At 35.9% G+C, this 20,647-nt stretch overlaps 1 long non-coding RNA gene across 1 annotated transcript; it reads right to left on the reverse strand.

Annotated features, from left to right (window-relative positions):
- Positions 1–18,095: 18,095 nt before the first annotated feature.
- On the reverse strand, positions 18,096–19,389 carry LOC109093282. Its single transcript, XR_002018360.2, has 3 exons — positions 19,216–19,389; positions 18,273–18,608; positions 18,096–18,150 (listed from the first exon to the last, which is right to left on the reverse strand). It is a non-coding gene; the product is annotated as an uncharacterized LOC109093282 (long non-coding RNA).
- Positions 19,390–20,647: the final 1,258 nt, after the last annotated feature.

The following is a 20,647-nucleotide window of genomic DNA, read 5'->3' on the forward strand; positions in this document are numbered from 1 at the left end:
TCATGAGATCTCGACTGTATTGTTTGCGATTGTGATCACTGAATAAATGCACTTAGTCGACCGCTGATGTTTGAATAGAGAAACATAGACTATGGCCATTTGGAATTACTATTAGGGAATTTCACTGTTATATTTACCAGTTTTCATAATATAGACAGAGAGAGTGCAAAAGTCTTTGGTATTCATATATACATATTTATATATAAGAAATAGCTATGTGCTTCAGCAACTAGCTCCCCATCTAAAAGGGTTTGTAGTGTCAGTGGGAAAATAGTTTCATGCCACGCTTCTCTTTAAACTGCAGACAAGTTGACAGACTTGTGTTCTTAGCTAAAAAAGTTGTACTTTTTTTTTTTTTTTAAATAAAATACTTATCCTAGTTGCATAGTTTAAATTGTTAATTGCATGCACTAAAAAGTTGACAGAATGCACTTTCTGTACTTGTTTTGCACTACTTCAGTTACGTATAGCTAGGCCTACATGTGTTCATTTAATAAAAAGCAGTAAGTGATCACTTAGTCTAGATTTATTTTAACTGCTTAAATTAGCTGTTTAATCTAAATTGTTTTTGTTGTTGTTGTTTTTAATGGGCAAAAGAAAATCATGCTTTTTTTTATTATTGAAAAGCAAATGCAAACCTATCGAGATATACAGGTGCTGATCATATAATTAGAATATCATCAAAAAGTTTATTTATTTCACTAATTCCATTCAAAAAGTGAAACTTGTATATTATATTCATTCATTACACACATACCGATATATTTCAAATGTTTATTTCTTTTAATTTTGATGATTATAACTGACCACTAAGGAAAATCCCAAATTCAGTATCTCAGAAAATTAGAATATTGTGAAAAGGTTCAATGTTGAAGACACCTGGTGGCCACACAACTCTAATCAGCTAATTAACTCAAAACACCTGCAAGGCCTTTAAATAGTCTCTCAGTCTAGTTCTGTAGGCTAACAATCATGGGGAAGACTGCTGACTTATGACAGTTGTCCAAAAGACAACCATTGACATCTTGCACAAGGAGGGCAAGACACAAAAGACATCATTGCAAACGAGGCTGGCTGTTCACAGAGCCTCTGTGTTCCAAGCACATTAATAGAGAGGCGAAGGGAAGGAAAAGATGTGGTAGAAAAAAAGTGTACAAGCAATAGGGATAACCGCACCTGGAGAGGATTGGGAAACAAAAACCCATTCAAAAATGTGGGGGAGATTTCACAAAGAGTGGGATCTGCAGCTGGAGTCAGTGCTTCAAGAACCACTACGCACAGACGTATGCAAGACATGCGTTTCAGCTGTTTTGCATTCCTTGTGTCAAAGCCACTCTTGAACACAACAGACAGCGTCAGAAGCGTCTCGCCTGGGCTAAGGACAAAAAGGACTGGACTGCTGCTGAGTGGTCCAAAGTTATATTCTCTGATGAAAGTAAATTTTGCATTTCCTTTGGAAAATCAGGGTCCCCAGAGTCTGGAGGAAGAGAGGAGAGGCACACAATCCACGTGGTTGAGGTCCAGTGTAAAGTTTTCACAGTCGTGATGGTTTTGGGGTGCCATGTCGTCTGCTGGTGTTGGTCCACTGTGTTTTCTGAGGTCCAAGGTCAAGACAGCCGTATACCAGGAAGTTTTTTGAGAGCACTTCATGCTTCCTACTGCTGACCAACTTTATGGAGATGCAGATTTCATTTTCCAACAAGACTTGGCACCTGCACACAGTGCCAAAGCTACTGGTACCTGATTTAAGGACCATGGTATCCCTGTTCTTAACTGGCCAGCAAACTCGCCTGACCTTAACCCCATAGAAAATCTATGGGTTTTGTGAAGAGGAAGATGTGATATGCCAGACCCAAGAATGCAGAAGAGCTGAAGGCCACTATCAGAGCAACCTGGGCTCTCATAACACCTGAGCAGTGCCACAGACTGATCGACTCCATGCCACGCCGCATTGCTGCAGTAATTCGGGCAAAAGGAGCCCCAACTAAGTATTTAGTGCTGTACATGCTCATACTTTTCATGTTCATACTTTTCAGTTGGCCAAGATTTCTAAAAATCCTTCCTTTTATTGGTCTTAAGTAACATTCTAATTTTCTGACATACTGAATTTGGGATTTTCCTTAGTTGTCAGTTATAATCATCAAAATTAAAATAAATAAACATTTGAAATATATCAGTCTGTGTGTAATGAATGACTATAATATACAAATTTAATTTTTTCGAATGGAATTAGTGAAATAAATCAACTTTTTGATTATATTCTAATTATATGACCAGCACCTGTATATCGAATATCGTAAAAATTGACAATATTGAGATATAATTTTATATATATATATATATATATATATATATCGCCCAGCCCTACTCAAAAGTGGTTTTGAACCTGAAGCATAAATGCTATTTTGAGGAAAGTGGAAAACCAAACATTTGCTGGTCTACAGTGACTTCCATAGTATTTTTTTGCTACTATCAAATTCAATGTGGACCAGCAACTGTTTGGTTACCCACATTCATTAAAATATCTTCTTTTTTGTTCAGCACAAGAAAGAAATTAATACAGGTTTGGGACAACGTGACACTGAGTAAATAGTGACAGAAATTACATTTTAGGGTGATCTATCCCTTGACAGCAATGACAGTGGGCTGCACGCTTAATAGGCCTACTGTCCCTTTAAGACCTGCACACATCTAATATACAGGCACGTATAAGTTTTTCTCTCAACTGTTTACTTTCATTTTAGACATAACCAACTGAGTCTACATGTAAACCTTGTGTGTTTTGACAGTATTAGTGCAAAAGATAACTTAGTCCAATAATCAGGCGCTGTTTGACAGACTTTAGTGCGTGCGTTTCGGGTTTATGCGGCGCTCAGAAACAGCACAGGTCAGACCAGTGCGTGAATGAAACATTCAAAAACACATGCAGATAATGAGAGAGTAACTCTACTGCTGAGTTAACCACTGGATAGCTGGCCAATCAGCGTAAATCTCGCTTTTCAGACCGATGAGCTTTGTAAAAATCACCGCGTTTCAGAAGGCAGGGCATAGAGGAGAAACAATGATACAGTATGTGGAAAATAATGTGTTTTTTGAACTTTAAACCAGATAAACATTTCATTACACCAAATACACAAAACAATGTTCTTTTTAGCAGCATCATATGACCCCTTTAATATATTTAAATCCCATCACTTTTTTAATTTTGTTATGTTGCAGCCTGATACTACAATAATTAAGACTTGAACACCATCGAACATCTTTGGAGAGACCTGAAACTAGCTTTCGACCAACAGCCCCATCCAACATCACTGAGCTTGAGAGGATTTGAAAAGAAGAATGGCAGACAATCCCCCAATCCAGGTGTATAAAGCTTGTTGCGTCATACTCAGAAAGACTTGAGGCTGTAATTGCTGCCCAAGTTGCTTCAACTAAGTATTGAGTAAAGGGTCCAAATACTTATGTAAATATATTTCAGTTTTTTTTTCTTTTCAATAAGTTTTACAGACATTTCTAAAATTCTGTTTTCACTTTGTCATTATGGTATAATGAGTATAGATTAATGAGAAAAAAAAGATTGCGTGTCTTTGGTAAATCCAGACAGTAGATTTTTAATGCCAAAAGAAAGTTTGTGCCGGCACAATCGGTTAGTAAATCCAGCCCTAAATATGATCAGATTCCATTTGAGATATATACAAAAATTAGACTTGAACTGACAGTCTGAATGAGGCTATAGTATCTTACCTTACCTTTCTAAATCAACAATAAGAAACTCAAAAAAACAAAAAATACTTTGAATAAAAAAAACAAAAATATATATAAATAGAACAAAAATAAAAATATTTCCACACTACACACAATCTCCATCTTGTTAAATCAGCTCTATGTAATACTCACTTTCTCTTCTTGCTTGACGCTTGCGATAGTAAATCACAACAGCAGCAGCACATGCAGCTAAAAGCAGAATGACAGCAACAGCTATTCCTGCTGCAGCAGCTGAATCTGGAACATCAGCTAAAGAGAAACAGTCATTATGAATAGAGAGTGACTGACAACCAATTCTACTGTTATCTTTGTCTGATATTTACACCTTTATACTTTGGTCATCTTTTGTATGACATTGATTTAACTTATAATAGCAGCATCTTTCTATTTATGACGTGCTGACACATTAAAACAGCATCACAGCACTTTGCACTGAAAAAAAACAAAAACAAACAAACATCAATGTTCACAGAAAAACTAATTTTATGCATTTTTCATGTTAATAACATTAGACTTTTTTTTAAGACTAGTCTAAGCAGTTTATGCAACTGGCCTCTGAATTGACCATATTAGCCTACTCAATAGCATTAACACAGGCTTTCTTCCTTTCAAACATTATCTGCAAATAATCAGAATGATTTTTTTTTTTTACCCAACCCGAATATAATCAGTGATGCTGTCTACACTGGATGGGGTGCGGCGCGACAAATCCCCAACATTCTATTTATGACGTGCTGACACCAATTTTAAGGATTTTCAATGCTTGCTTTGTCGCGTTCAGTGTAGACAGAGGCACTTGCTAAATGCAAACAGTTTCCATGACAGAACTGCAAGATCATATAAATAAGCCACAGAAGTTTTGACAAAGCTTGAACTTTTCAGCCCTAAAAATCATATATAAAGCCACAGAAGTTTTGTGATTCTGTTCTGTGGAGCAACAAAGCTTGAACTTTTCAGCCCTATGAGTCATTGGTATGTCTGGATGAAGAAGAATGAAGCATACACTATAACGAACTTTCTGATTACAGTTAAGCATGGTGGTGGCTTGGTGATGCTCTGGGGCTGCTCTGCATCATCTAAGATGGATTTATTGAAGTATCGGGAAATCCAAATAGAAAAATTCAAGCATCCTGAAATCAAACTAAAAAATGTAAATCAAGCACAACAATAATCCCAAGCATGCACAAAAACACAACAATGATCCCAGGCATGCTTCAAATTCCACCAAGTCTTGATTGCAGAAGAAGTCCTGGAAGATTCAGCAAGTAAACCCAAGAATATTACTGAACTGGAGGCCATCGCTCATGAGGAATGGGCTAAGATTCCCCAGCAACACTCCCAGAAGCTGGTGTCTGGCTATGTATGTATCTCTTTTGCAGCAGGTCATAACTCATTAAAAGTTGCATTTTCAGTTGGATGAACTTGGGGAAAACAAAATAAAAAAACGCAACTAAATTATACGTGTGTGTGTGTTCAAATTGCACAAGGGAACTAAATTATACTCACTAACAGCAACATTAACACCAAAGCTCTTCACACTGAAAGCACTGTTGCCGCGACGAGCATTTCTGCTGATCTGTAGTGTATAAACTCCAGAGTCTGTGGTTCTGGTGTTTGTGATGGTCAGAGATCCAGTCTGATGATCCAGCTTCAGTCTGTCTCTGAATCTCTCTTTGCACTCATCATCTGTACAGACGTTACTCAGATATCCAGTGATTTCAGCGATGCGAATGTCTTTATAATACCATCTCATCACCTCATTTGGTTGTCTTACTACACCAGGATCTAAAGTGACAGATTCTCCCTCCTTCAACGTGAAAGTAAAGCAACATACCACCAAGTATTTAAACCCAAACTCAAAAAAAAAGCACTGTGAATATGAAAGCAATTTATCATGCTGTTTTTAAAGTGAAAGTGAAAGTGACATACAGCCAAGTATGGTGACCCATACTCAGAATTTGTGCTCTGCATTTAAACCCATCCAAAGTGCACACACATACCGTGAACACACACCCAGAGCAGTGGCAGCCATTTATGCTGCGGCGCTCTGGGAGCAGTTGGGGGTTTGGTGCCTTGCTCAAGGACACCCTCGGTCATGGTATTGAGGGTGGAGAGAGCACTGTACATGCACTCCCCCCACCTACAATTCCTGCCGGCCCGAGACTCGAACTCACAACATTTGGTTTACGAGTCCGACTCTCTAACCATTAGGCCACGACTTCCCGTTTGCAGCATTTATTTGTTTTATAAATACTTTAACAGTAAATATGTTTTCAAATACAGGTGCTGGTCATATAATTAGAATATCATCAGTGTTAAAAAACACATAATTCTGTCTTCATCTTTCGATGCCGTCCGACCATTCTCAGTCCTTGCATGAGCTCATGGAAAGAAGTAAATGAACATGAAGCCGTTTAGTCTGCTCACAAACTTCTTTCCCGTTTATTATTACATTCACACATTAAATAGTTGCATTGTAAGGGGTGGTGTTTTAGTTTATCCAATGAGATATGGATTACATATGTGTGGTACCCAAGCCAAGACTCAACTCTTATATAGAATGGAAGTATGGCCAGGAAGTTCTGGACATATTAGGAGCACACTTGGCCAAGGATACCTCAACTCTGAGCAGAAGGACAGACCGAACTCAATAATCTTCGGGCCTATAGCCCCCGTCCTGGTCTGAACATCTGAACTCATGAGGAAATATGCATGTGTGCGCATACATTGAGGTATAGAAAGAGAACACAGAAGGGGAGGAGGGAGCAAGACATAAGAAAAGGAGTAAGAAGGGAGGAGGGATTGCAGAGAGGCACAAAACATCTGGCAGAGAGCATAATATAATCTAACAATCAAAAAGTTGATTTATTTCACTAATTCCATTCAAAAAGTGAAACTTGTATATTATATTCATTCATTTAACACAGACTGATATAGTTCAAATGTTTATTTCTTTTAATTTTTATGATTATAACTGACAACTAAGAAAAATCCCAAATTCAGAAAATTTGAATATAAATTAAGACCAATACTAAGAAATGATTTTTAGAAATCTTGGCCAACTGAAAAGTATAAAAATGAAAAGTATGAGCATGTACAGAACTCTTTACTTAGTTGGGGCTCCTTTTGCCTGAATTACTGCAGCAATGCAGCGTGGCATGGAGTTGATCAGTCTGTGGCACTGCTCAGGTGTTATAAGAGCCCAGGTTGCTCTGATATAGTGGCCTTCAGCTCTTCTGCATTCTTGGGTCTGGCATATCAGATCTTCCTCTTCACAATACCCAATAGATTTTCTATGGGGTTAAGGTCAGGCGAGTTTGCTGGCCAATTAAGAACAGGGATACCATGGTCCTTAAACCAGGTACTGGTAGCTTTGGTACTGTGTGCAGGTGCCAAGTCCTGTTGGAAAATGAAATCTGCATCTCCATAAAGTTGGTCAGCAGCAGGAAGCATGAAGTGCTTTAAAACTTCCTGGTCTACGGCTGTGTTGACCTTGGACCTCAGAAGACACAGTGGACCAACACCAGCAGATGACATGGCACCGAAAACCATCACTGACTGTGAAAACTTTGCACCTCAAGCAACATGGATTGTGTGCCTCTCCTCTCTTCCTCCAGACTCTGGGACCCTGATTTCCAAAGAAAATGCAAAATTTACTTTCATCAGAGAGCATAACTTTGGACCACTCACCAGCAGTCCAGTCCTTTTTGTCTTTAGCCCAGGCGAGACGCTTCTGACGCTGTCTGTTGTTCAAGAGTCGCTTGACACAAGGAATGCGACAGCTGAAACGCATGTCTTGCATACGTCTGTGCGTAGTGGTTCTTGAATCACTGACTCCAGCTGCAGTCCACTCTTTGTGAATCTCCTCCACATTTTTGAATGGGTTTTGTTTCACAATCCTCTCCAGGGTGCGGTTATCCCTATTGCTTGTACACTTTTTTCTATCACATCTTTTCCTTCCCTTCGCCTCTCTTTTAATGTGCCTGGACACAGAGCTCTGTGAACAGTCAGCCTCTTTTGCAATGACCTTTTGTGTTTTGCCCTCCTTGTGCAAGGTGTCAGTGGTCATCTTTTGGACAACTGTCAAGTCAGCAGTCTTCCCCATGATTGTGTAGCCTACAGAACTAGACTAAGAGACTATTTAAATGCCTTTGCAGGTGTTTTGAGTTAATTAACTGATTAGAGTGTGGCACCAGGTGTCTTCAATATTGAACCTTTTCACAATATTCTAATTTTCTGAGATACTGAATTTGGGATTTTTCTTAGTTGTCAGTTATAAACATCAAAATGAAAATAATAAACATCTGAAAATATATCAGTCTGTGTGTAATGAATGAAATATAATATACAAGTTTCACTTTTTGAATGGAATTAGTGAAATAAATCAACTTTTTGATGATATTCTAATTATATGACCAGCACCTGTAGATTGAGTATACACAGCATTAAAATACATTACTCTGAATGTTACTGAAAAAAAGGCAAACCATTAAATGACTTACCATAAACAGTAACATTGAAGGTCTTTATTCAGTGACTTACCATAAACAGTAACATTGAAGGTCTTTTCACTGATGCTGTTGCTGCTGATGATCTTTAATTCATAAAGTCCTGAGTCTGTGATTCTGGTTTTTATGATGGTCAGAGATCCACTCTGAAGATTCACTCTCAGTCTGTTTTTGAATCTCTCAGCACCATCATTACACTGAACATCTGTACATATATCACTGAGATCTCCACTGATTTCAGCTATTCTAATGTCATTAAAATACCATTTAATATCTTCTTGTTGGTTTGTTTCAACATAAGTGTTTAGAGTGACTGAATCTCCCTCCAACACTGATTCTCCGACAATATCAACACCGACAAAACCTGAAAAAGAAATTATGAAAAGTTAATTACGAACCAAACAACAAAAAATAAACAACAGGTCATAGCTGTGAAAATGTTTTTTCTCCATATCATACAGATTATAGGTAGAGAAACCCGTCTGAATTCAAAATACGCATGCAAACACAGTAGCCTACACAAGTCCCATGAATAATCTTCAGCAAATTAATGAACATTACACAAACCAAATCTTGATTCATGTATTAGCTGCTTTCACTATAAGTGCAGTCATGAAACAAAGTGGTTTCATAGACAATTTATAGAATATTGCTCATTATGAATAAGAACAATAATACTGATGAAAATTATCCATAAACAACAAGAAAAGTGTGCTTTTCATTACAAAAATATTGTTTTTAAGTATCCTTACAAAAATTAACCACCACAATAAGAAAAAAAAAAGAAACAAAAAAACAACTGGTTATTGTAGTTAACCATGGGTCTAATAAAATAAACAAATTATTAATTTCTGTAAGATTACTTTGAATGGACTACACGATTTAAATTTAACGTGATAGTTTTATTTGTAAGAAGGCTTTAACCAAAGCTCACATTACTATCAAGGAATTCTCCCCTTTAAAAATAAACAGCCATTCACTCAATACACAAAGCGATTTTGCAAATAAGATTTAAACTGAACTAACTGTAATGAAGGAGACTGAATAATAAATATTTGCAGCCGCTCAGACAAACCACAGTGCGATTTTTTTTTAAAGAGATTTACATATTAGTCCGTTTTATTCTAAGAGTAGGTTAGAAGGGTTTCAAAAAATATATGAATAGTCAACGGTCAGCTTTTTCTGTGGCGATCTGCGTGTGTTTACACGTGCTCCTGATCGTGAACATGGCGGAGGCGTGAGGTAGTATTCCACTGGGATTAGAGCTGAAAAACAAACAACACTTTTAGTTGTTATCGTTAGCAGGCAGATAACATAAATGACTTACCATGGTGGGATAAAACAAAAAATAAAAAAGAACAAAATCGCCATTCCACTATCGCCATATAAAATTAAATAAATAAAATTAGAAATTAAAATAAAAAAAGAAACACACGCATTTCCCTTTGAACCGTCTTCTTTTTTCTTGTTCTTCTTCTTCAGCGTTTTGGCGGTTGAAAAACTAGCTAATAGTTGCTTTACCGTCACCTGCTGGACTGGAGTGTGGAGCAAAAGTCTGACCGAGAAAGAAAACAAATACTATTCTCTTCATATTCGTTCTAGTAGACCCGTCTCTTTCAGATATGAAATTAACTGCACATATATGTTTTCCTCAATGCTGTTCCAAGCATATTTTACAAATTAAATTTGTTTATATTTTTCAAAAACATCTTTTAATATAATTCTCTTATTTTCATTTGTGTGACATTCTATTATTGTATGTTTTACTGATTCAGGTTGGTTACAATGTGTACATAAACCATTTGTGTGTTTTTATCTATTAAATGCAGAGTCTTATTGAGCCCTGTAAGTCCTATTCTGAGAAGAGTAAAGACTCTTTCTCCTCCGATATTCACCCTTATTCTCTAATTCATCCTTTAACTCGTTTCTTTCTGCAGTATATTTCCTACAGTACATTATAACATGTTCAACTGTTGCTAATGTCACATACCTCACAAAGCTCTGCTGGATGTTTGCTTATTAAATGTATTGTACCGTTCAACCTTGTATGCCCCAAATTGTAATCATGTTCTCTTCAGTTCTGCTCCAACCTGATACTATTCTCTTATCCACTGGTGACTGTACTTGATACACATGCCTAGCTTTGGTTGCTGTTTCCCAATACTGTTGCCATAATTTCAAAATATTCTTTTTGATAATTGATTTAACTTCTGACCTACTAAGAGGAATCTGAATGTCAACTATTTCACGTTCTATGGCCTTTTTTTGCTAAATTATGTGCCTCTTCATTACCTCTCAACCCAATATGATCCAGTGCCCGCACAAACTGTACTTTTATAGCCTACTGTTTATAATTCCTGAATAATCTCTGTTATCGTATCTTGCCTTGTTTCTGACTTCTGCTCCTTCACACTTATCAGAGCTGAACTAGAACCTGAACGTAATTTTATTGCCTTGTGTGGTGAGATGACCTAAAGAGATCAATAGTGACCAAAAATTAAAGTTAAAATTAAGGGTTTGTATCCCATACAAATAACAAGATAAAAATAGCTTAAAAACAACCTTTGAAAAATGTAAGAAGATGTATTTCTAATGAACCAAAATATTGTGTTTAACTGAGTTTGTTATTGTTCAAACAGACAGCAGGAGGCACGTGGATTTTCAAACGCAAAATTACAAGTCACGTTATTTGTGACATTTTATATTTATTATTTGTGACACATTTTGTGTTTTTCTATTTGTTATTCCTTTTTGTAGAACCATCAAAATTCTTCGCAAATAGTTTGCAATATTCTCAATGTAATCCTTCAGACACTGTCATTCAAACGTATTAGAACAGAGGATCACACTGTGATGCGGTTCATCAGACTGAAGATTCATTGTGTTTGAAAGTGAAAGTGAAAGTGAAAGTAATGTGTGCCCAAGTATGGTGTCCCGTACTTGAAATTCATGCTCTGCACACACAGCAGTGAGTAGTGAACAAACACAAACACACATCATGAACACACACCTGCGGAGCCCAAAGTTTAGTTCTTGCTCAAGGGTCTCACCTCAGTCGTGGTATTGAAGGTGGAAGAGACTGCTGTACATTCACTCCTCCACCTGCAACCTTTGGGTCCCCCCTCACTGCTGAGGGGGATCGTGTGGCTGCCCGAGACGGTGGTACTGGAACGATGGAAGATGAGGTGGGACAAAGAGCTCACTGCCACGCTCCTGGGTCAAGGAGGGGTGGCTGCTGTCTGAGAGGGAGCGGAGGAGTCGGAGGAGTCAGCCCATTCACCAAGAGGCCGGAGCCTGCTGGCTTCCGCCATAATTGGGGAGGAGCAGGAAACAGGGGAGGAGCTGTTCCCTAATATTTTATTATTCCACATTAGGTAAATCCAAACAGGGTAGGCACACACGCACAGGGTAACCTCCACAATAACTGAAAAACTAGAATACAAGAGACAGGAACTAATATAGGGCAGATAACGAGGGGCAGACAGGTGAGCACAATGAGGTGATTAACTAATAATAAGAACAGGAGCCACCAAATATGGAAACGGGGAGAAACCAATACCAACAGTCCACAGGGGTGTGACACAAACAAACAAAACAAAACAATGAAAAACATTTTAGCAGTCATTTTATTATTAGCTTATAATCATTTTAATATTTTTTTTTCTTTTTTTTTCATGTAGTCTTTATGTGTTTGCTTGAAAAATGTAAAATTTAATCATAAATAAATTGTAAATGTGTTCTTACCTGGAAATGTAAATAAATCATTTGTAAACTTCATGAAGAGATGATTACTTTATTCTGCTAGCAAGTTATATGCTTGCATATGCTTAAGATTTAATATAGAAGAAAATAGAAGCAATTTAACACGGTGGACTGGAAGTTGAGGGACATACATACATACATGCAGGCCTATATATAGTCCTTAAGTATTGTGTTGTATTTTCGCAGTGTAAAGATATGCAAATTTGTAAATAACCCATTAATTTTAAAAACTCGCATTTGTTATGACGTCAGCTTCAAACATTACAATGATAACTTTCGTGAACTCTACGATAAGTAAACACACTTCACCAGCTACTGTTCAACAGAAATGCTATCCAGTATCCACCTTATTTTTCAACACAGAAGTAAGCCATTTTCTATAAATGTGCGAGACTTCCAGTTCCTTAGCCACTGCAGAGTAATAGAATTTACTGCCGAAAAAAAAAAAAAAAAAACCTGGAAAACTGTTTGCACTACAGATAATACATTAAAATGATATGGTTCAACACATCAGTTTGCAATATCAAGCAGCAAAACGAACTGGAAGCAAATTATACCAGAAGCCACTCTTATGGGGAAAATAAGGTGGATAGAGCTAAAAAAAAATAAATAAATAAAAATAACCTTTTTGCCTGCTTATATAGTGTTTAAATGAACAATTCCTAAATTGGAATGTGTGTTTTTTTTTTTTTTTTTTTTTATTTCCTTATGAATGTGATGTACCATTCTATATGCTTATACATAGTTATGCTGGGGCTGTTGGAGAAAATATTTAAAAAAAATTACACAAACAAATAAAATGTTAACAGAAAAAAAATAAAAAACTATAACTGCATAACAAAGTATTGTGCAGTTAAATCTCAAAATAATTCATACTGCTATAGAGAGTTGTGTGGTGTGGGAGTAACTTATGCACAATTCTTTGACGTCACAGTGAAGTGGAAGGCACCAGTGAAGACTTAAGGTGGGCTCTTCTGAACAGTAAACAACCGACCACCAGAAGTACCCTAGTAGCCACATAGCAAACCACTTACACCTTACAAACCCCAAAAATGTATCAAATAAAGTATTGCATACTTCATTAATGGTTTTATTATTAACATTACCCCTTCAGACTTCCTCATCAGTGTTTTGTTCCCTGATAAAGGTTTGTTTTCCTCAAGTGACCGTTCATGAAGATTTTCATCATCCCTCATGTTTGTATCTGGAGGTTGACACCATCAAGTTCCCTTAAGGTGAGATTTTCTACATCTGTCTTTAACTTCATGGTGTTCAATTAACTTTGTCCTCTTGAGTGTTAAAAATGTTCAGCTGCTAACCAAAAAAGAACTGTTGATTACAAAATGAACATTGTTATTGTTCTGTTGAATTGCTGTATAAATTGAGTTTAATTGTGGACTATGTCTATGTGTGCATTTTCTTATATCTTTGGGATGTTGCACAAATCCTTTGGGAAACTTGTGTAAGAATGAATTGGTGGAAAATAACATTGATTATGAAGAAATTTGCAAGCAGGTTGAGGCAAGTCTTGAATCAACTGATTCATTCCAACCAGCTGATTAATTCATGAACAAAGCAAGTTATAAACGGATGAATGACAGTTTGTAATTTTCACAGTTTACTTTGAATCAGTGACAGTTTGACTGTTTGTTAAAAACCACTGCATCATTCAAGAATGAAACACCAATCTGTGTTATTGTAAAACTGTTCTGCTTTGTTTAACTTTTCTCAGCAAAATAGGAAAAAGACAATAAAAAGTCAGTAAATATTAACTTTATTGAATCGTTATACCTGTTGTATATCAACAGCAACTGTAAAGTAGAAGTCAAACTGTGAGTAGCATGAGTAGGAATGGAAAAAAAAAAACACCTTCAACCACACGTGTTCCACACAGATACACTCTTGACACCTCAGATGCACTCGCAAACTGACATCAAACAGCAACTTCTAGCAGCAGACATGCTCATGCAAAACATGTCTGTACAGAATGAAGCAGGGTTCACTCTGACTACTTTTGATGAGTATTTTGCATCCACGTTTTGCACTTGGGGATGCACGCACACATTTTTGAGTTTGCCTTAAAACTGAAATTTCTGTCAACACATACTCACCCTAATGTTGTTTCAAACCCATAAAACTTTGTTCATCTCCAGAACACACATGGAGGAGTGTTTAATATTCTCTCGTCATTTAACATTATGCACTGAAAGTCCACGCAACTAACCTCTTCAAGCTTCAATTAGTTTCTAAAGACATTGGGCTTTTATGAAAGATGTTGTCAGAATAGTCCATCTGCCATCAGTGGTTCAACCGTAACGTTATGAAGCGTCGAGAATACTTTTTGTACACGAAGAAAACAAAAATAACAACTTTATTGGTTCAGCTCATAACCTCCAAAATGGCACTACAGTGATGTGGAGAGAAAAAGAGGAGAAGAATTGTTGAATAAAGTCATTATTTTTGTTTTCTTAACGTACAAAAAGTATTCTCCGCCGGAAGCCATGTCACCCTGTAGCCCAAGACTGGTAACCCACTGAAGCTAAGCAGGGCTGAGCCTGGTCAGTACTTGGATGGGTGACGAACAAAGCTTTTTTGGGTTTGAAACGACATGGGGGTAAGTGATTAATTACAAAATTTTCATTTTGTGTTGGAGTATCCCTTTAAAAAAGTTTGATCATCCTCTTATGGTGACAGATGCATACTCTACATGGGTCTCCTCTGTGATTTTCTGTAAAACAAAAATAAAATTAAAAAAAAAAAATTACACAAGATATAATATTTTTAAATGTATCATCAAGAAAATGTTTGCCTTCCTATTACTGCTAAAGTTACTTGAGCAAGATTGAGATCAGATTCTCTGTTTTTTTTTTTTTTTTTTTTTTTTTTTTGCTTTTTAAAATAAATAAAATAAAATAAAATAAAAATACTTTAGTGAATGGAGTTTTAAACCATAATTACAAAAAAATCTTACAATGAAAGCAAATGTTATGCTTTTAGGGGTACAACAGCTTGTCGCTAGCACACTGTCTTCAAAGTGATACATTTGTACCTTCTTTACAACAAAGAGTGCATATATTTACCCTAGAGCAGTGATTCCCAACCGTAGGGGTCCCTAAAGATTTACAAGTCGCCAAGCTCACTCTAGTTTGAGGTTTGCAAATAGCAATATAACACCATTAACCGCGATATGCCGCTATTGTTTTATTAATAGCGAAAAAGCAATATGAAATTATTAGTATTGTGATTTAATATTATGGATCATAATTAAAACCATATTTGATTACTGGGATTTGAAAAACTCTATTCTGTTTCTGTTTGTTTCATGTGGGAAGTGTGTGGTCTGTGATCACGTGCAGTTGCTGACGCTCATGTTACTCGCTTTCATATGCGCTCTTGTTTTTTTTTTATATATATATATTTCAGTTTCACTTTTGCGTTCAAAACTGATCACTTTCAGCAAAGAGGGGAGAAGAGGGGAAGGTGGTTACAGTAACTCATTTGTGGGGGGAAGTCATGCGAATACCCCACTCCCACACACCGCCCCTTAGCGCTGGCCTTGAATAAGATAATGTGCATTCTAAAGATCTAACAATTTGGATAATAAGGTATCTATAATTATTAACAAAGCAGATATAATACTGTTCATCACTTTGAAATATCTCTTTACTTAAAAGTCTGAAATGTGAGGTTTATAATTTAATTATTTAATATTAAATTTTATTATTACATTATAATTATTACATTTATTACAAACTTAAATTATTTTTATTTATTTTTATTTTATCCTATTTTTTTTTTTAGTAACAATTTAATGCTAAACTAGGTGAAAAAGAAAAAAAAGGTTGGGAACTACTGCCTTAGACTCTTAAGTCACCATTAAACAGAAGGTGCAACAGTATTTTGTCTATCGGGAATTCATCAGATGGTTGTGGTTTGCTATTGGTGGATTTCATTGACTGATATGTTATTGTCCAGAACCTCCAAAAACTGTCAACTTTTCTTGGTCAGTTAAGAGTAAAAAGTGTAATTAGTAATTAGTAGGTACTCTTAGGGTACTATTCTGAGTGCACAATGAACTGCACAGACCTAATGGTATGCTAAAATATACTGTAAACATGATGCAAGCTGCACAGAAAAATTCACACTTTGTCCAAATGCATAAATAACAGTAGATGTGTGACCGTGTCTGAACAGACCTGTGAACCATTTTTTGGGTGTGAAGTAGCAGGTGGAATTTCACACTAGAGTGCTGCAACATGCATATCTTAGTGCAAAATGCAAATCTCATTGCATAATTTAAAAGTGTGACATTTTTAACAAATTCTGTTACATGATACTATTGATACAAACTGTGTAAAAAATGAATACAATTAGAGTACTTAGATTTAATACCCTATACTGAAGTAATAACAGAATGGAATATATATATATATACACAGTGTATATATATGTATATATATATATATATATATATATATATATATATATATATATATATATATATGATGTGTGATTTTATTGTAGCAATAGCCAATATATGCCAAATGTCTTTGGAGTCTGCCATGGTGCTAAAAACAGATCTGGCTTTAATCATATGATTTAAAAGCATTGGTTCTTAAGGATTGTTGTGCAAACCATGAGAAATGTGTGAATCATTATGACTCACTTTCTGAAGGCTTTACTTTCCTGTCAGATAGTTTTACAGAATGTTTCTGCTAAAATAAACATGTACCGTTCACTTATTTTACTTAGGGAAAAAAGGGCCTCTACTTATATTTTTTGCTCAACTTGTTCCCAAAATGGTACCAGTACATACAGTCCACTGCATTATTCACATTTAAGGATGATCTTATGGCTTTCATGCAAATCCGATATGCTGCTGTTATGTGTGTTAGAATGCAATCGATCATTATACAGACAAAAACACAAGCGCTCACACATCTTAATGTGACTTACAGCTTGACTGACACTGAGACTAAATATGTAACATGTCAGTCTGTTCTGTGTCCCCACTGGGTTTTGCTTGTGTTCTGATAAGTTCATTCATCCCACCTGTTGTCTCAATTATCCTCATTTGTGTCTGTAACTTAAATCCCCAGTTCCCCTCTGTGTTTGTTGGTTCTCGTCTAAGTTTATGTGTGTTTTTGGCATTTTACTCTGTTTGAATCACTATTCTGATTCTCCTGCCAGTTTCTGATCTACGCACACACGTGACAAAATACAGAGATCTTACCAATTGTGCTTTTCTTTTGTAGAATGTTGGCTCAGCATAAGTGATCATTTCTTCACAAGTCTGAACTGCAACAATAGATGCAATAGATGCATTAAATAGTCAATCTTAACTAGATCTGTTTCTATACAACATATGTATCATTATCAAGGCTCAAATGTAAGCATTAATACATACTATTTGTTTGAAATATAAAACTAGATGGACTAAATAGAAATAGACAAAATTATGATTATAATAGTGTTAATTTTGGATATTAATGCAGAAAAATATTTAGTGTATTTTTCATATTTCTTGTTTAAAATCAGTAGTTAACACTTGCCTTCTCTGTCATTTTTTCTAAGTTTCTTGTAGATGCAACACATCACGACTGCAGCTACAATCAACAGAGATCCAGCAGCAGCAGATATCAGCACTACGTACAATAAAGGTAAGCCCTGAGCTGTAATGAACAAAATGAGCCATTATTAGTGTGAGTGAATCTGTCAGCCTGATCTACAACAAACACTATCAAACATCAGCATTATAACTTATTAGATCAGCTCAGTTAATCAACATTAATATCAACACCAACATACCTGCACATGTGTGACAGAGTTGACTGATGTCCAGATGTGTGGTCTGGTTGCTGATGGGATTGTTGATCACACAGCTGTAGCTGTTTTTATCCTGATATTCCACCTCCAGAGGTAGAGAGAGACTGATGCTGAGATCAGACACACTGATGCTGGACAATAAACTGTTTCCTTTTGTACCAGGAGAGAGTCACATGACCCACATTCACCACTGAACACACCAATGAACAATTCTGCTGTGATGAAGATGATGATGATGAAGAAGAACATTGTGAAGAGTTACTGCTGATGACAGGAACAGACAGCTGAGCTGAAAACATGAGAAAATAAAGAGAAATATGGATACATCTAATCACCAATCTTATTTTCACTTTAATGTTTTGAGTGAATGTAAAAACAGATATTCGAAGGGCAGGACAAATCATCTCTCACCATAGACAGAAACATTGAATGTTTTTGATAATGGTGTTTTTCCAATTATCTTTACTTCATAGAGTCCAGCATGTTGAGTTGTGATGTTTGTGATGGTCAGAGATCCAGTTTGTCTGTCCAGCTTCAGTCTCTCTCTGAATCCCCCATCAAGAACATCAGATGTGGGGAGAATTTGCTTCTTATTGGTAATTCTAGCCATGAGTGACATTTCATTTCTAATATTCCACTGTATGTGGTCGTTTTCACATATTTCAGCAACATCATTGTGTAGTAGGACAGAATCTCCCTCCATCACTGACACTGACTTTATTTCATTTGTTTCGGCCCCAAACACACCTGTAAAACATGATCATGGACATATAAAAGCTCCTTTTGTTTTTACAAACCCTGAAATCAGCGGTAGTTTGCATTGTTCAAATATAAACTCAATACAGCAACAGATATTTACTGTATTTTAAATTAATCTGCTGTATAGTAAAATCCATGTGTAAAGTGCTCATTTAAAGAATAAATACATTACAATAATTACAACTGAATTCCTTTCTTGTAGACAGAACAAGACGTAATAAGCTCCGTGCATTTGACTCCCTTTAGTTCACTCAGGGTTTCCACATTTTTATCCATGCAGTGAATTTCCATAACTTCTACATGTTTACTGCTGAAGTTATAAAAAAATAAATAATAAAAAAAAAATAAATAAAAAAAGGATTTCTTAGATATTGCTGGAGTGGATTTGCATTTATAAACCTTTAAATTGATAACAAAAAACACATGCAATTTGAAAAAAGGTTTGGGAAATTTGCTGTAAATTTCTTACAATTTTGTTTAAAAACTGAGACCTCAACAGATGAAAACGATATAATCTGAATTGTAGCAGTTGCTTTACCATTAATCTGGCAATATTATAACATTTTATTTATAAAATAAAACTTGCGTAACTTACCAAGCAGGTGCCACCAGCTAAAACAGAACAAAAACATGTGAAATATTAAAAAAAAACCTTCACTAAAAAGTGTGATCGAATAAGACCATCTACTGAAAACTCTCAATCTGTTCATCTGGTTTGTAAATCCTCCCACAGCAGTATAAGACCCACCTATTTTACATGCCCATGCTCTGAACATGGTTTAAAAAAATAAAATAAAAAAAGCCTATATATTGCATGTTGTTGTTGTTGTTGGAAGTACATGAAAAAAATTAAGCTCTTTTTTTTTTTTTTTTTTTTTTTTTTTTTTTTTTTTTTTTTTTACTTGGTTGTACAAATATTTATAGTTTTAGTGTATGAAACCATTAAACCCATCTGCCATATTACAGTATCAGTTTTCCTGATGTTCATCTTCTCAGTCAAACTAAAACCTGCTGCAGTCTATTTTTTTCTTTATTTTTTAATTTATCAATTAATTACTTTCTCTTTTTTTCAGAACTGTGGTTTGATGTGTTGGGTGTTGGAACAGTTTGTAGGTCAGAGTGGACATTCAGTGTTTATAGGTTAAGGGTGTCTTCCTCTTCTGCTACAAGCTTTAATGACCCTTTAATCATCAGAAACAAGCCGTGATGAGACACTTTGTTTGACACAGAGGGAGAAAAACAAAAGAAACAGTGATTATTTTGCTCAAATAATAAATCAAGTGTCGGTTCATGTAAGCCACATCAGTCAAACATTTGAGACCGTCCATAATATCTTGTAATACTTGATAAATTTGATGGTTTTATCCAACCAATGCTGCATGGATGGGCAGCGAGTTCTTGTATATGCATGGCGAGGAGATATAAATGGGTTTTATGATATGCACGTCTATGAGACATGTAGGTTTGTCTGATAAGTGAATGTGTGAATCGATGATTCATCTGTATCTCTCACCATCATAATCACCAACAACTTTAAGACCTTTAGTGTAACTGGTAATTATAATTGCATTGTTAAATGCATTTTCTTAGAATTTTGGGTTTTTGTCAACCATGTAAATTAAAAAGTTAGCATGACTGCATTTTTAGCCAGTGAACTGTTTCCTGTTGAGCTCTCGGTCCTGTAGTGCTGTTGCTCAACGCACCAGAGGGCGCTATTTATTTCTCTGTTGCTTCCTTTTTTTCTATATTAGGATTCTATACTCTCTTCTATATTCTATTCATAGGTTTGTGAATATGGACTAAAGGCCTGTCAGTCATGTGTATGATGTCACAATGCATGCCGGCAGAATAAATGGCTCTGTTTACGTTGTTTTAGAGTGAGCCATATCGGTCTCAGACTATACTCAATTCCGTGACTTCACTTCAGGCCCAAAACTGTTGGCTAATCATGACTATTTGTTATGTATTTGTCATGTGGTTCTGAACCTCGACACATCTTGGGGTTTGTTCTTTGTTTATTGATATAT

Source organism: Cyprinus carpio, chromosome B22, assembly GCF_018340385.1.
Source record: "Cyprinus carpio isolate SPL01 chromosome B22, ASM1834038v1, whole genome shotgun sequence".
Lineage (NCBI taxonomy): Eukaryota > Metazoa > Chordata > Actinopteri > Cypriniformes > Cyprinidae > Cyprinus > Cyprinus carpio.